The sequence below is a fragment of the Peromyscus californicus genome, unplaced genomic scaffold (assembly GCF_007827085.1).
Source record: "Peromyscus californicus insignis strain IS unplaced genomic scaffold, ASM782708v3 Scaffold_6__1_contigs__length_162567912, whole genome shotgun sequence".
In the NCBI taxonomy this organism is placed as follows: Eukaryota; Metazoa; Chordata; class Mammalia; order Rodentia; family Cricetidae; genus Peromyscus; species Peromyscus californicus.
Window position 1 is genome coordinate 15,057,598 of NW_026294584.1, and position 17,451 is coordinate 15,075,048.

Sequence of the window (17,451 nt, forward strand, 5' to 3'; positions counted from 1 at the left end):
ATTATTCAGTCTCATCATTAAAAGTAGTTATTTTAACAATTTGTAGATAGTGAAGGAGAATAAAAGGATAAAGCCTGTATAGTAAAGAGAAGTTTCTGGAAAAGTATAAAAGCAACTAGTTTAACAAAACTTCCTCCAAACCCATATACTTTTCCCATAATCTAACTATTAAGGCTCTTATTTTCTTGTCATTGGTAATGGCATTCATTTTGTCTCAGCCATTCAAAAGAGTCGGTCCTATTCAAGCTTTCTGTCTCCCCAGCTCTTCCCATCCAAAGAATAGAAATCGTTATTTGATTCATATCTTCAGGGTTTTATATGCACAGTTTTCTTGCCCTCCCCTTTTCCTGATCTCTGAAAAGATCCATCTGTAATGTCTTCCCTCCAGTGTTATCCAGTAGGAGCTCCCTGGCACTTGACAGGAAGAGTAAAGTTCCACAAACAATCTCCAGGTTTAGTCATGTTTTATTTCATTTATTATTATTCAACAATAACATATATCCCATACACCTTATCACTTTTTTAATGAATCTGTATTGTCTGAACTAAGTCTTCCATTCTGGAACAAGCTCTCACTGAGGTATCCATTATCTGTAACAATGCTACATAAAATAATGCTCTGTGATGACGTGATTGCTCCACACCTGTCCTGTCTAATACGACCACAGGCTCCATGTATGCTGTCCACTCAGAAGACATTGTATCACGACCGGCAAATTTTGATTAAATTATGTAGCAGCATGTGGCTACCACACTGAACAGTTCAGCTCTGATATAGTGAATTGTTCTCAAGCTTCTTCATGAGCTGAAATCACCTGCAGATTTGTGAAAATACAGATCTCATTCTAGTGTTTTTCAGTTTATGATAAAAAGTTGGAATTAGAATCAATAATTTGCTTTTTTTAAATGTTCTCAAATGATGTTGATGCTGTTGATTAGCCCATGAAACAAGTTTGGGAGTGGCTGTTCCAGAGAAGTCAAAATCGTGTTTTCCCTTGAAGAAATGTAAGATGTGCATAGGATCACTACTGGATCTGTCCTCAGCTCCATCATTCTTCACTTTAAATTTACCATTATGTTTCTTATATTTCTCAGAAAAATTCTAAATTGCTTGTGAATGTAACATCTTATTCATGAGATTTAAATGTCTTTCATAGTCATGTTCACATAATAAACATATTCTGAGTATTAGATTGGATCAAATTGAATTATTTAACAAAGTACTAAATGTTCAAATTGATTTTGCTCTGTCTAAAACGAAATTTTATATATATTTCATAACTAATTATGAAGTTCTGACCACATATACTTGAGGTTCTTGCAGCTTTTCATCAATACATTCATAGAATAATACGCTAATTGCATGTTTCTGGTGATAAAATGACAAACATCACAGGGAAATGTAATAAGTGGTTAATATTACAAACTATCAGACATTTACAAAAGCAACAAAACAAATATGCCTCTCTGAATGAAAAATTTTTAACATGAAAAATACATTTTAACAACCCTTAAGTTTTTAGAAGTAACACTTCTTTTGTTAAAGTAATACAACTCGTATCCTTTATTGTAATAAGGAACAATAACAAAAAGAGCAAGCAAGGCATCATTAAAGGCAACTCCAGGAGAAGAGAAGTTTCCAAGGTCTTGTACAGCAGCATTCTACTGAGACTAGACAATTACTTCCTTACTGAGATCCTATGCCTTTAAATTTGCTATGTGAAAGAAGCTGTCTATTGAGAAATCAGTTGCATTTCTTTTTAGATCATAGCAATCGCCATCAAATTATTTCTTTTCAAATTATCACAGGAGTTTACACAGCACATTTTAAAAATAAATTCAATATGTTATTAGAGACTCAGATAATGAGTGATTATTTCATTAACCAAATCACAGGTTTTTCTACTTTTCCCATGAATATGTGCCTACATTAACATCAAAGATTGTGGTTAATGCACATACACTCAACATTACAGCACAAGGAAGAGCCTTGATGACATCACCTAGTCTTAAGTCTATGTTAACAGTTGCTAGGTAACCAAAGATAAGTAGTCTGAAGCAGACCAGCAAATAAAAGAAGCTGCAGCAGAGCTCTAAAATGTGCCCCCAATGCCTCACTCAACCCATTAAATCTGTAGAAAGTCTAAAGTCAAAATTCAAAAGAAATAGGGCAAAGTTTCCTGACCATGTGATTTATAACTCATGTTCCTATACCAATAAAATTTGCCTGACAAGACCTTCTTTATCCAGTTTTCATATGATCAATTCTACTTTGAATTTTGGAAAATGGTTTCTAATATATTTGACATATGTACTAATATTTATCCAATAAATATCTAAACGCTTGAAGTACATACTCAGCGTGGCTTGAAAGGAAGAATCATTTTGGCTGATACAGTTTTCATTTTGTGCTGGTTTATTCCTTTACTTAGTTGGTTATAATGTAATATGCTGTTTCTCCAATTATTTCACATATTATTAACTGAACGTCACAATGAATATATCTAGAAAAAAAATAAACTTACTTGTGTTGATGGCTTCTGCAGAAGGAAGAGTCAATGTTCATTAGACAAGTGGCCCCTGAGAAGCTATCTATGGTCAGTAGATGGTCCCACATCCATGTACACATAGGCAGTACTATCTCTGTAGCTAGGGTTATCTACTGGTCCTGCCTGGCCCTCTCACCCACCAATCCCGCAGCTGCTCAGACCCAAATAAACAAACAGATGCTTATATTATCTATAAACTGTATGGCTGTGTGGCTCAGGCTTCTTGCTATATTGTTCTTATACCTTAAATTAACCCATTTCTATAAATCTATACCTTGCCACGTGGCTCATGGCTTACCGGTACTTTACATCCTGCTCTTCATAATGGCAGCTGCAGTGTCTCCTGACTCAGCCTTCCACTTCCCAGAATTCTCCTCTCTCCTTATCCTGCCTACACTATACTTCCTGCCTGGCTACTGGCCAATCAACATTTTATTTATCAATCAATCAGAGCGACACATTCACAGCATCCCCAGCATATCTCAACTCAGTATATTTTAAAAATAAAAAGGACACATGAAGTCAGGAGTGAAAAGTGTTAGTAGGTATAGGGGAGGAATTTAAGAAGAGGGAATGGGCTTGAATTTAACTTTAAAACATTACATGAATGTGTAAAACTCAAAAATTATAAGCACTTTCTGTATCTGACCTCACATAGTCATTTCATCAACCCACTGAGATAAGACAGATACTATTACATGAATTCCATAGATAAATGTACAGAGAATGATATAGAAAAAGATAGATTATATATGACTCATTGATTGATAGACAAACAGATATATAGACAATAGACAGATAATAGACTACTGGAATGATTGGTAGACATAGGTATATAGATGGTATAGTAACAAGCATAGGCAATAATTTTGTTTGTTTTTCAAGACAGGGTTTCTCTGTGTAGCTTTGGAGCCTGTCCTGGAACTCACTCTGTAGCCCAGGCTGGCCTCGAACTCACAGAGATTCTCTTGCATCTATGAGTGCTGAGTGCTGTGAGTGCTGAGATTAAAGGCGTGTGCCACCACTACCCTGCTAATAAATTTTAATCCAAGTTCACACATCTCAAATGTAAATGGTTTTATACTACAGTTAAAGTTCCTAACCACATTTTGCACTCCCTCAAAAATACTGGATGATGTGGTAGAACAACACTGAATAGACAAAATTAATATAAGTAATCAGCTTTCAATAGCCAGATTTTATTTCATGATTCCATTCAATAAAAATATTTAAAAATAGCTATTAGGGGCCTATAGAGATGGATCCACTGTTAAAGGCTAGGTTCACAACCAAAAAATAGCTATTTAAGCAGAAGAATGAAGGAAATTAATGTTAAAGCCATCAGAAGAATTTTTCATGACTTAATAATGTTGTCAATTTTATGGTTGAATTATCTGGTATTTCACATGTGCCTCATATGTAAGTTATACAAGCCAGGTCATTCAGTTGGTCTAATTAATTGAAAATATGGTATTCGATGTACAGGCATAAAACTATGAGGGTCTTAAGTAATAGCAGCACTGTAACTTTGAACTATAATATAACAGATGCCATTAAGTAAAGCTAGGTTAATGAGATGTTCTCCTACGGAGGCTGTTATTAGAGAAGTGGTTCAGTGCTTCATTTAATTAACATGATCTTGCACATCTGTTTGGTTTATTTGACAGCCAAATGGCCAACTAAACACAAATAATGGAATTTACTTAAACACATATTTTTAAAACAGCAATAGAAACAGGGTCCCATAAAACATGGTAGAAAATGTTAAACAATTTATTTTGTTTTTCTTTTTTTTCACAAGCAGTTTCCAGTTGTCTGATATTGTTGAGTAAAAAGCCGAAACCATGGTAATTTTAGTTTTAACTCTCTTTCTATGTATGCTGTCATATTTAGCATGTCCTCAGAATAAGCCCGAATGCAAAATTGCTAGTAGAAGGACTAAACATAATTCTGATTGCAAAGTTGGTTCGCAAAGGCAGAGTCTACCCTTATCATCAATAAGAAACACCGGGTTTTATATCAGGTAGCTTAGTGGGAGCTAATTCAGTAGCTCAGACAAAGAGATAAGTAACATTGTTCATCAAAAGAGTAGATCAAAAGGAAAAAACTATCAATTTTCAAAATTTCTTTGCATATTCTCGATGCACAACACAGCTCCTCCTCCAGAATAAATAATAGTTGACTCTGAACTAATTATGAGCAATTATGACCTGGAACCATGCAGACAAGTTACACCTAATCCTACACTTCTGTGGATAAATTGCACTAAACTTAGAGTCACACAACAAAGAGTCGTAAATCAATGCGTTGATCAAATACATTAGTGAGAACATTTAGTAGTTACGTTATAGCACAATAAGAAAAATCTCATCAATAAATTTTAGATATTTTCTTTAAACAGCTTAGTTTTAGAGTTAGCTAAAGGCTGTGTTCTGCTATACACCAAACATTTATCTAATAGTCACAATGCTGTTAGGGCCAATGTAGAGGGTAGCAGCAAGTGCTTACTATGTGACTAAAGTAAGTCAAGATTGATTGGCTCTCTGATTCTAACATTCCATCTCTTCATAAGCACAGAGCTATAATTAGACAGCCAGTCTGGAAGGTCCTCAGTAGAATATACAGTCTTCAGACAACTCTAGTTCATAATAGCTTAGCTGATTAAGTGATATCCCTTCTCTTAGGTTTTTTCTCTATATTTTCATTGTTAAAGTTCATACATTCTTTAAGATCAGGATGCGTCACTTTAAGTCTCTCTTATAATCATTAGATTGAACTTATGCATTAGTCTTCCACATAGATATTTGTGTATATCTCATATATGTATATGCTTGTAACAGAAATTAATGAAAAAATAGGCCATAAGTTTGAAAGAAAGCAAGGAAGGATATGGGAGTATGAAGGGAAGACAAAAACTGAAAAGGATGCAATCTCAAAAAAAAAAAAACTGAGATTGTATGAAGCTTAGTTAGCCTGCTTGGAACTGGGGACATACGTTTCCTGTAAGAACCTTTTTCTCCAGCCTGCAATCACTCCAGTCTTGCCCTCTCCTCTTATTTAAGTATATGAATATTTTTAAATGCATAGACACAACATGCTTAGTCTATATAATGTTGTATATATATGTTTTACGGCTGACAATTTTTAAATGAGCTTTTGTTGCAAAGTAATTGACCTGCTCCTTTGATCTAAAAATATATACAGTTTATTCAAAATATTTTTAGAGAATCTGTATTTTACCCTTCAGTTATAGATTATTGTTCTCTTTTCTTTTCAATCATGTGATTTAATCATATGAATCTGGTCAGTAAATAATCAGAATTTGGTGAATGAATGAAGAATGGGTAGAGTGGATAACATGGCAAAGCTGATTTAGATTTATTTAATAAAATAGCACAGTACTTGAGATTTACCTTTCACCAAAATATCATCCATTAACAATCTGAACTTTTTTAACTCAATAGTCATTCACTATATATGAGAACTTACATAAAACATCTGAATTCTGAGTTTTTACATATCTTAATATCACATCAGAAATCTTAATTTTAACAATGTGTAGTGTACATAAACTTTCTCTAAAAGCATTTACTTTTCCAATTTTGAGCATCTTGATCTGTTGTTTTGCTTGTTCTGTGAAGTTCATTTTCTGTTAAAAATACACTGGATATGATTTCCAAGGGCTTAGGATAGAGGGAGGAAGCTCCAGTTTTCAAACAGTACCATTTCCTACTTGTCAGTAGGAAACGTTTATTGCTCTAGGGGACAGTTACCAAGCAAATAAAATCCATGACATAAATCAAATAAAATTCAAGTTGAAGCAGATATTTCTAGTTTTCATTTTAATTCCTTTACTATGTTATAAGAAATACTTAAAGGAAAATACCTCATAAAACCACATTTCAGTAGATTATTATGATCTTAAACTTATGCATGCCAAACACTTGACTCCTCACTTTTGACTGATGTCTTTCTTACCACAGTGATTAGTTGACTTGGTCATATGACTTGATTTAACCAATAGGATAAAAACCAAACCAAACCAAGTACAAGCATGTTCCTTGGTGCTTATGTTCTTGATGTCCTTAGAATAATGTTCTGTGTGACTGATATTGAGATATCATGCAGGAATGAGTCCATCTTAGACTCCATCCAATCCAGGTGATTGGAGCTGCCTGTGGGAGCTGCCGGTGGGGCCAGACCTGTTCTGCTACTTCCTCCCATATTATTAACTGATCATTGAACAGGCTTGTGTTTCATCTTCGGATAACTGGCAGTTTTGAGTCATCATGAGACTGTCAGAGACAAATTAATCATGCTGATGCTCTTGTTGTAAACACTAAGTTTAATGGTGTTAAGTTAACTCCTAGTTCATAAGCAAAGCAATGAAGCAGTAAGGCACATGAGATGGATATACTTAGAATATGATGATTTTTCCAGAAGATCTTCAATAACATTGAACTTACAAATTAGATAAATTCTAAAAAGTAAAGAAGTCTTATGATATGTTATTAGGTTCTCTAGTAAATATCACTTACGTGGAAATGTAGATATAGATTTTCCTCTCTATAATCCCTTACACGAGAATCTAATATGCAGACTATAGAACTGATTATTTAATTCACCATATTTTTATTCTCAAATTTTGAAAACATGCTATGTCTTAATGCCTAACATTCTTGAATATTTTAGACTATACATACAATTTATGATAATAATAACTGAACTAATAAGTAATAAAAATAAAATTTCCTTAGCTCAGATAATCATTGAATATGTATGAAATCCATGAAAGCATAGAATGACTTATGGGCTATGAAATGGTATAAAAATCAGTTTATCTAATAACTTTTTGCGGCTCTCATAAGTCCCCTCTGCCTTAAAGAAACCTATTTAATATTCAGGTTCCTTCATTTAATGCTTTACTGAATGTGTTACATATTTCTTGATTTGTAAAATATATTTATCGACAATTGAGCTCAAGTTTAAACACTAGAACTTCAGTTTATGAATGCACAGCTACACACACAAGGACATCCTTCCACATAAAATCCTAAATCCAACACTCCCAGCCTCACCTGGTTAAGCTATTGCTCTTCTGCCACAGAGAAATAAAAAAGATAAAACAAAGTAAATATGAAGCTATTGAAACACATGTTGTTATTTTAGTGTCCTAACAAATATTTCTTGCATAAGGCAAAATAATCCAAAATTTATGAGGTTACCATAATATTGTCAAAATAATATTGTTACGTACTGAAGGCGTATTCCACCAGATCTACAAGCAATTGAAAATATTCCTGTAGAACAGTTATCGTCTTTATTTTGTGTCCATGGTTTTCAACTTCTCTCTAAATCTCAGCACAGTGAAATAGCACACACACAAGAAACAAAACGTGTATACAAGCTGACACAGATTTTAAAATGGTTCAGAACCAAAAATGTGTATGTTAGCACTCAGGTTTAATGAGCCAAAGTCAAATACCCCAAACTTGGGTATTTTAGAGGAAAAGCCCTCTCATTTGCTGTATGCTTGATAGATCCTATGTTTACACTTCACAGACAACTTCATTTAATCTTTAATCTTGTAAATTTAATACTTTTATTTTATTGAAGAAATCATGGCACTGATCAGTTAAATGACTTTTCTAAGGTCACCAGGTATAAATGACTCAAACAGAGAAGAAACATAAAGCACTGAAGTTGAGAGCCTGCCATCTAAGTTTGGAATGGGCAACAGGACAGAGTAGATGGCCTGGGGTGTTAAATTTTTCCCTTAGCATGGGTTAGTTTTGCAGGCATTCCCAGTCTCACAAGCATGACCTTTACCAAGAGTCCAGTCTTTAAAATGACCATGTCTTAGCATTTCCCTGGCACTCTTTAAAATGACCATGTCTTAGCATTTCCCTGGCACTGTTTTGTGAGTTACTCATACAGTGGCGAACTCTTTATATAACATATCTCTCTAGAAGGCTTGAATCATCTTACACAATGTATATGCTAGGCAAAAATTGTCAACAAATAAGTACTAATAGTTATGCTTTATGTGAAAGATTATTGTTATTATAAGATAAGTATAGATATGATACTGTAGCTAGAAGTTTCTCCAGTCCTTCCTGGGTCCTGCAGTCTTGTGGAATGTTTATAAAATAATCACACAGAGGCTTAATATTATTTATAACTGCTTGGCCATTAGCTCAGGCCTACCACTGACTAGCTCTTACATTTAAACTCAGCCCATTTCTGTTAATCTATATGTTGTCACATGTTCCGTCGCTTTACCTGTGTGCCATTACATGCTGCTCCTTGAGCAGCTGACTGGTGTCCCTTGACTTAGTCTTCCTCTCCCAGAATTCTCCTTCTCTGTTTAGCCCGCCTATACTTCTTGCCTGGCTACTGGCCAATCAACATTTTATTTGTCAACCAATTAGGGCAACATATTCAGAGCATCTTTGTCTCATTAAAAAAAAAAATATGGGCGGGAAAAAGAAAAAAAAATATGAAGGTATAAGACATATATGGAAGGTCTCCTAGCCTAGAATATAAACTACATATTTTTACCCAAGTATTAGCCACACAAATCAATCACCAAATTCATCCATACTGTAGGCAAAGATAACCCAGTACTGAAGATAATGGCAAAATGCAATCAGTGGTTCAACAGAAGACAACACAACAGTGGCTCTGTAAACAGTCATTCTTAGTGTCGCAATGAGGATCAAAATATGAAACACTGCCCGACAACACACATCTGTCATTCAAGAGGAATGTGTCACTTACTCTGTGAAAGGAAGACATTGTACACATCATCACTTCTCAGTAAATCAAGAGAATGATCTGTCTAAGCTGTGACAAGGACGTTTTATAAGAGAATGATGAAAATGTGTTATAATGGAGAAAATAGGGTATGAAAATTCCTATGAGAGCCCAGAGAATTGTGTATTTCAGGTTGTAAAATATTAATTTAGCTCATCACTGTTATTCTTATAACTGTCAAATTCATGATTAGTTCTTGGATATATTTAAATTTGGCTTGTTCTCTTAGAATGTCCATGAAAAAGTAAAATTATATCAAAATTCTGAATAGTGCAAGGCTGAAAGCTATTGCTGACCAAAAAAATAATAATGATAAAGCTTGGGTAAAATGTGCAGATTTCTAAAGACCATTCCAGTACAACGGACTCCTTAAAAGGGTGCCCAGAACTCAACACCTTCAGGAACCAAAATATGCCATAAAGTGAGATTGGCTCATTTTTTTTAATTTATTTTAATTTATTTTGCAATACAATTCAGTTCTACATATCAGCCACGGATTCCCTTGTTCTCCCCCCTCCCGTCCCCCTCACCTTCCCCCCAATCCCCCCCCATTCCCATCTCCTCCAGGGCAAAGCCTTCCCCACAGACTGAGGTCAACCTGGTAGACTCAGTCCAGGTAGGTCTAGTACCCTCCTCCCAGGCCGAGCCAAACAATCCTGCATAGGCCCCAGGTTTCAAACAGCCAACTCATGCAATGAGCACAAGATCTGGTCCCACTGCCTGGATGCCTCCCAAACAGATCAAGCCAATCAACTGTCTTACCCATTCGGAGGGCCTGATCCAGTGGGGACCCCTCAGCCATTGGTTCATAGTTCATGTGTTTCCATTCATTTGGCTATTTGTCCCTGTGCTTTATCCAACCTTGGTCTCAACAATTCTCGCTCATATAAACCCTCCTCATTCTTGCTAATTGGACTCCCAGAGATCCACCTGGGGCCTAGTCATGGATCTCTGCATCCAGATTCCTCAGTAGTTGCATGAGGTTTCTAGCACAACAATTAGGGTGTTTGGCCATCCCATCACCAGAGTAGGTCAGTTCGGGCTGTCTCTCGACCATTGCCAGCAGTCTGTTCTGTGGGTATCTTTGTGGATTTCTGTGGGCCTCTCTAGCACTTTGCTTCTTCCTATTCTCATGTGGTCTTCATTTACCATGGTCTCCTATTCCTTGTTCTCCCTCTCTGTTGTTGATCCAGCTGGGATCTCCCGCTCCCCCAAGCTCTCTTTCCCTCAACCCTCGCCTTTCATTACCCCCACTCATGTCCAGGCTGTTCATGTAGATCTCCTTCCATTTCTCTGTCATTGGGCGATCCCTGTGTCTTTCTTGGGGTCCTGTTTTCCAGGTAGCCTCCCTGGTGATGTGAGTAGCAGACAAGTCATCCTTGTTTCATGTCTAGTATCCTGCTATGAGTGAGTACATACCATGTTTGTCTTTCTGAGTCTGGGTTACCTCACTCAGGATGATTTTTTCTAGATCCATCCATTTGTCTGCAAACCTCATGATGCCATTGTTTTTCTCTGCTGAGTAGTATTCCATTGTGTATATGTACCACATTTTGTTTATCCATTCTTCAGTTGAAGGGCATCTGGGTTGTTTCCATGTTCTGGCTATTACAAACAATGCTGAATGGCTAAGATCAAAAACACTGAAGACACCTTATGCTGGAGAGGATGTGGAGCTAGGGGAACTCTCCTCCACTGCTGGTGGGAATGCAAGCTTGTACAACCACTTTGGAAATCAATATGGCGCTTTCTTAGAAAATTGGGAATCAATCTCCCCCAAGATCCAGCTATACCACTCTTGGGCATATACCCAAGAAATGCTCAACCACACCATAAGAGCACTTGTTCAGCTATGTTCATATCAGCATTGTTTGAAATTGGCTCATTGGATTAGCAAAGTCTCCAGCTTATATAGTGACCAGTGAAGCTGCTTTCAAATCCCACTGATAGTTATGCTAAGTATAAGCTGGGACAACAGTACAAAACATCTTATTTATCCCATTTTGGAATAAAAGACTTTGGATTTAGGAGAGAACTTTAATAAGCAGACAGGGGCCAAACGTTTTTCAGGGGTCATCAAAATTTAGTTAAATAGACTCATATCTATGGACTGTTTAGCAGGGTGTTCTCATCTCTACTACTCCAATATTTCAATTCACTTCTGGTTATTGATCCAAAATCTTTCTTCTACTACCTTCTACCTACTGCTAAGGGTTCTGTGTATGTGTAATGACTGCATGTCCTCTTTCCTATAATAATTATTCATATTGCAATTAATCACACCACCTACTGCCACCTTCAAGTCTCTCACAGTCTTCACATACCTTCTGTGGGAGTTACACTTAAACTTCACACCTAGAGTGAATAATGACCATGAGTATCATGTGATGAGTGAAAGAGAAACTGATTATAACCTAGATCAGTTATATTCAAGGTGTATGTATAAATTTGGACTCATTTTAGCCCATAATCTTTCAGCTAAACTCTAAGACTTGTTTCATTTTCTGATCATTATTCCTTCCATTTAATCTATTATCTAACATTCTGCTGATTAAAAAAAAAGAAAAGAAAATTTGGATGATTGTTAAGTTGTAACACTAATTATTAAATCAGTTTTTTGCATTACTCAAATTAATTATTTCTACAAAAATTCCAATTCTATAAGTTTGGCATACAAAATATGTATCATCAAGAAAGCACATACTACATAGAGAAGGTAAAATTTATTAAACATCATCTTTATTGCAATGATGACATTCTCTACTGGAACATAACTACCTAGAAAAGTGTCTAAAACAAAGATGGCATTGAAAAAATACTTCTATTACACAAACGTGCACATGGATAAAAATTAATTTGAATTGAGATTTGTGGTAACTGAAGGAATAAATTGAAAGTTCTCACTGATTTCATACGTATCTGAAAAGTATGTTTAAGTTTTATATTTACTATTATGTGTATGTGTGGGTATGCACATAGACATCAAAGAACTGATTTTAGGAGTTGGCTCTGTTCTTTCACTGTGTGCTCTACAGATTGAACTCAGGCAGGCCATCAGGCTTGCAGATCAAGTACTTTTACCCACTGAGCCATATTGATGACCTTGAAATAATGTATTTTTACACAGTGGTACAGGTAGTCAGACTTTCTTTGGACTACCAGCTCCCAAATAATGACACAGAGACTTCTTATTCATTTTGAGTACTTGGCCTTAGTTTATGCTTCTTCCCAACTAGCTCTTAAAACTTAAATTAGCCCATTTATATTAACATACATTTTGCCATGTGTCTTGCTACCTTTCTTCAATACAGTGTATGTTCAACTTCCTCCTTGTCTTGCTGGTGAAGCTCCACCTCTCATGTTCTTCCCTCAAGTTCCTCTCTTTCTCTCAGAAGTCCCACACATCCTTTCCTGGCTAACTATTGGCCATTCAGCTCTTTATTAAACCAATCAAAAAGTGCCTAAGGCTGGTGAGGTAGAACAGAGACACATCTTAACACAGTGTAATCAATATCACTCAACTAGGTAACCTCAGATCATGGTGTGTGTATGTGTGTGTGTGTGTCCACACATGTGCCATGTGTCATGTGCCATGTTAAAAAGTCAGGAGACAACCTCAGCTGTCAATGCTTCAGCCTTTACTTTCCACAATGTTTGAGACAGGGTTTCTTTGTTATTTTTCCACTGTGTGAGCCAAGTTTGCTGGCCCATAAGCTTCCAGGGATTCTTCTCTAACACCCAACTCCTTATATACACTGGTATTACAGGGACTTGCACTCTATGTCTGGTTAAACATGGGTTCTGAGAATTCAAACTCATGTCTTCAAATTTGCATGACAAATGCTTTTACCTACAGAGACATGACCTCCCCGACAACCTCCATTAGCCCTTTAAGAAGAAAGGGATTTCATAACTGAGTGGATGAGTAAATAAATTATAATATGAGTGTGAATACCATTCAGCCACTAAAATGAATAAATGCTGAGCAGGAAAGATAGTAAATTCGGTAAAATGCTCACCTTGCAAGGCATCAGGACCTGGGTCTGATCCCCACAAGTCACATAAAAATCACCCATGGTGGTGCATGCTTGGAATCCCAGTGCTGGGGAGGACGAGATAAACGACTCTGGAGTTCGCTAGCCATCCAACATAGTCTAATTGATGAGTTCCAGGCCAGTAAGACACCCTGTCTCAAAAAATTGAAACAAATTAAAACGACAGGTGGCAACTTAGGGGTGACATCCAATATTGATCTCTGACCTGCACGTGCATATACATACTCCTACAGAAACATATGCATGCACACGCAAATACACACACACACACACACACACACACACACACACACACACACACACACAAAGTAATAAATGCTATTCTCTGGATTAACCTAAAAAACTTGATATTAAAGGTGTGGAAATGTGGCCTAGTGAATAAAGTGCTTGCCACACAAGTGTGAGGACCTGAGCTCAGAACCCCAGCATCCATCTAAAGGCTGTCACAATGACATATCTGTAATGCCAACACCAAAAGTGTGTAGACAGGTAGAGTGCTAGAGCTTGCTAGTTAGTTGGCCTAAACTAATCAATGAGTTCCTAGTTCAATGAGAGATGAGGTGAAGGGGCAGAAGTGACGGTTCAGCAGTTAAGAACACTGACTGCTCTTCTGGAGGACCTGAGTTTGATTTCCAGGGATGCATTCTGGCTCAACAACATCTGTAACTGTCTGTAACAATAGTTCCACAGGATCTAACACACTTTCTGGCTTCTGTGGACACCAGACACAAAAGTGGTGTCCATATAGACATGCAGGCAAAACAATACTTGCAAAATAAAATTAAATTAAAAAAACTTATTTAATTTTTTAAACGGTGAAGAATGAAAAAGGAAGGCATTCAGCATTAATGACTGACAACCATGTGTGTGCACCTGCACCCACATGCATAAACTCACATGAAACACACACACACACAGAGAAAGAGAGAGAGAGAGACAGAGAGAGACAGAGAGAGAGGGAGAGGCAGGAGGCAGAGAAACAGACAGACCAGTTACGCTAAGGGAAGGAAACATTGTAGGATTCCATTTATATTATATATGTAGAATTAATAACTTTTAATGATGGAGTGCAGTTTTGTGACAGCAAGTAACTTGGAAAAGAGGAGAGTGGAGAGTAAGTGCTTGGTGCATATGGGATTTTATTTTGGAGTGATAGAAATGCTTTGGAAGTAAATGAAAATGATACTTGCACGGCATTATAAATAGACTACGTGCCACTGAATTGTTCTTCTTACAATGATTAATTCATTTCAATAAATAAAGCAAAGCTCTCTTATTTTAAAATATACAAATATATGCATAGGAAAACATTCAGAGAAACCCATGTAAATTTTTAATAATAGTTATCACTGGATAATGATTTATGGAATGTGCTGTTTCTGGACAATTATTTCTATAATATTTATGAAGAGTATATACTACTGTGGTGGTTTGAATAGAAATAGCCCCCATAGACCCAAAGGGAGTGGTACTATTAGGAGGTGAGGCCGTGGTGGAGTAGCTGGGTCTTTATTGGAGGAGATGTATCACTACAGGGTGGGCTTTTGGGTTTTAGAAGCTCAAGGTAGGCCTAGCAGCTCACTTGCTCTTCCTGCCACCTGCCAATCCAGGTGTAGAACTCTCTAGCACTATGTCTGCCTGAATGCTGTCATGCTTCCCACCATGATGATAATGGACTAAACCTCTGAACTATAACCCAGCCCCAAATAAATGTTTTCCTTTATAAGAGTTGCCATGGTCATGGTGTCTCTTCATAGTAATAAAACCTAAAGACAGAAGTTGATACCAGGGACTGGGATATTGCTGTGATAAATCTGACCATGATTTTATTTGGAGAAATGTGGACTTTAGATTAACAGTTGAACAATTTAAGTGGAGCTTAATGGCCCATCCTAGCAGGAACATGAGAAACAGCAGTGCTGAGGGTGATTTAAACTGTGAGGGCCTGGCTCAACAGGTTTCAGAGGAGAAGAATGGGAGTGTGTGACCTAGAGACTACTCTTGAAATATTTTGGTGAAGAATGTGGCTACTGTCCACCCTTGTCCAAAATATCTGCCTGGGGCTACGTTCCCTGTTGCCCTTTCATGTCTTTGTCCACTATCCACCCACACTTGATTTCCTACAACCCCAGTAGCCTTGGTGCCTGGGCAGCACTTAGTTAACTGGAAGAGTTGGAGTATTAAGATGCCAGTCTCTTCCTCGAGATAATGGAGCCAACTCCTAACCCACTCTCTGTCACCAGCCTTCTGACAGGTACAGAGTGTGACTCATCAAAGTCAGAGTCTGACTTTGCTTGTAATTCATGGCCAATAAGTAAGGAGCCACTTTGGGTCCTCTTTTGCCTACATTCCTCACAACTCATTTATTATTTCCCTAAACTTCAATGTGTGTTTCAGATTTTGGTCATTTTCTTTAGCTGTCTTGATTGTCTCTTACCACAATTGTAAATTGTTATCTAGCTGATCCTGATGGAATCCCATCGGCCTCTCCAGCTGTTTTGTAAACAAAAATCCTTCTTGTATCGTAAGTTTAATCATGTTGCTTCTCTCTTGAGATAATTTAGTAATTTCACTTTATGCAGAGAATAGAATCATATTGTCTTACAGAGCCTTCTTCCCTCAGTGTGCTAGCAAAAACTGCCCTTCTTCCGCTCAGCAACCACAAATTTCCTCTTTGAAAGCTATCTCCTCACTCTCACATGGTTCACTCCCAACCTCTTCAGCCCGGTTCCTTGTCATTCTTCACACATCACTCTCCATTTGTTTTTCACAGTACTGATCACAGTATAGATGGTATTATATGCATTTTTAATATCTCTTCGCCACAATCCATTAAGCCTCATGATGGTAGGAATTTTACCTTTATTCAGAATCTATTTACTTAGCAAAAAAATTAACATCTTGATAAACAGTTTATTAAAAAAAATAAATATAGCCATCCATGCACAAATGTGAGAGAAAATGACTAAGCTGATTGGTTTCTCAATCAAGTAAATTAGGCATTTTACAGGATCCTCACTACCAGCTTTCAGACAGAAAAGCATATGATAAGCCTTGGCCTCATGGCATATGTGCTTTAATAATTAGAAAAATAAGAACTTCAGATTGAGTAGGGGTCTGGATCCAGGTAAATACAAGAAATGTAAATCAGAAACTTGCTGGGATTTGAGCACAAAGTGCTAATGAAGTTCCTGCCTGTGTCTGTTAATAAGCAGAATTGAAGCCATATATTTCTCTAGGTAGGAACATTGGTTTCATTCCCATAGTTCATTGGGGAAAATAACATATATACCTAAATCTTGTTCTACCAGAAATAATATTCCAACATGTCAGATTGGATTTTACAAAGATAGCTTTTATAGTAGCTATTATAAAACTAGTCTCCTACAATGCGGCCATGTCATTCTCCCATAAAGAGATAAAGTGTAATTACCCTGAAACTCATCTAGCTCTAATGATGGGGAAAGACAATGCAGGCATCTCTATACTATTTCTCATGAGAGGTCAAGGATGCTAATTCCAAAGAGATCCCTGCCTAATCTGGCTCTCTGTAGGTCCTCGTGATCAACTTAGACACTTGGAAATCTGCAGTAAACTAATCCTTTTCAGAGCCCATAGGCCAGACTATGAGAAGCCCAAGCCCAATGCACAAAGGTTGTATGTAAGCACTCTGATAAACAGTTCTACCTGAGCCTTGCCTCTGAGTCATTACAGGTCAGTTGCCATGTGAGTAGAGAAGAAGCCTCCTGCTGATAGTAGTAATGAGGGTGTTCAGTTTTCCCCAAAGAGTCCCTAAACATCATTCTTTCTCTGAATCTACAAACAAAATCAAGTTTTGGCTTTAGTCCACTAAGTGTGGGGTGCTTTTAAATGTATCAATATATATTCAGAATACCAGGAAGATCCATCAATATGTCAAAGCTAAATTACTGCAAAAGTTCTATGCAGGCATATATTCTCATGAAGGCATCGTTAATAGTAAAGAATAATGCAATATTAAGATCAAATCATCTGAAACCATTTATACACGT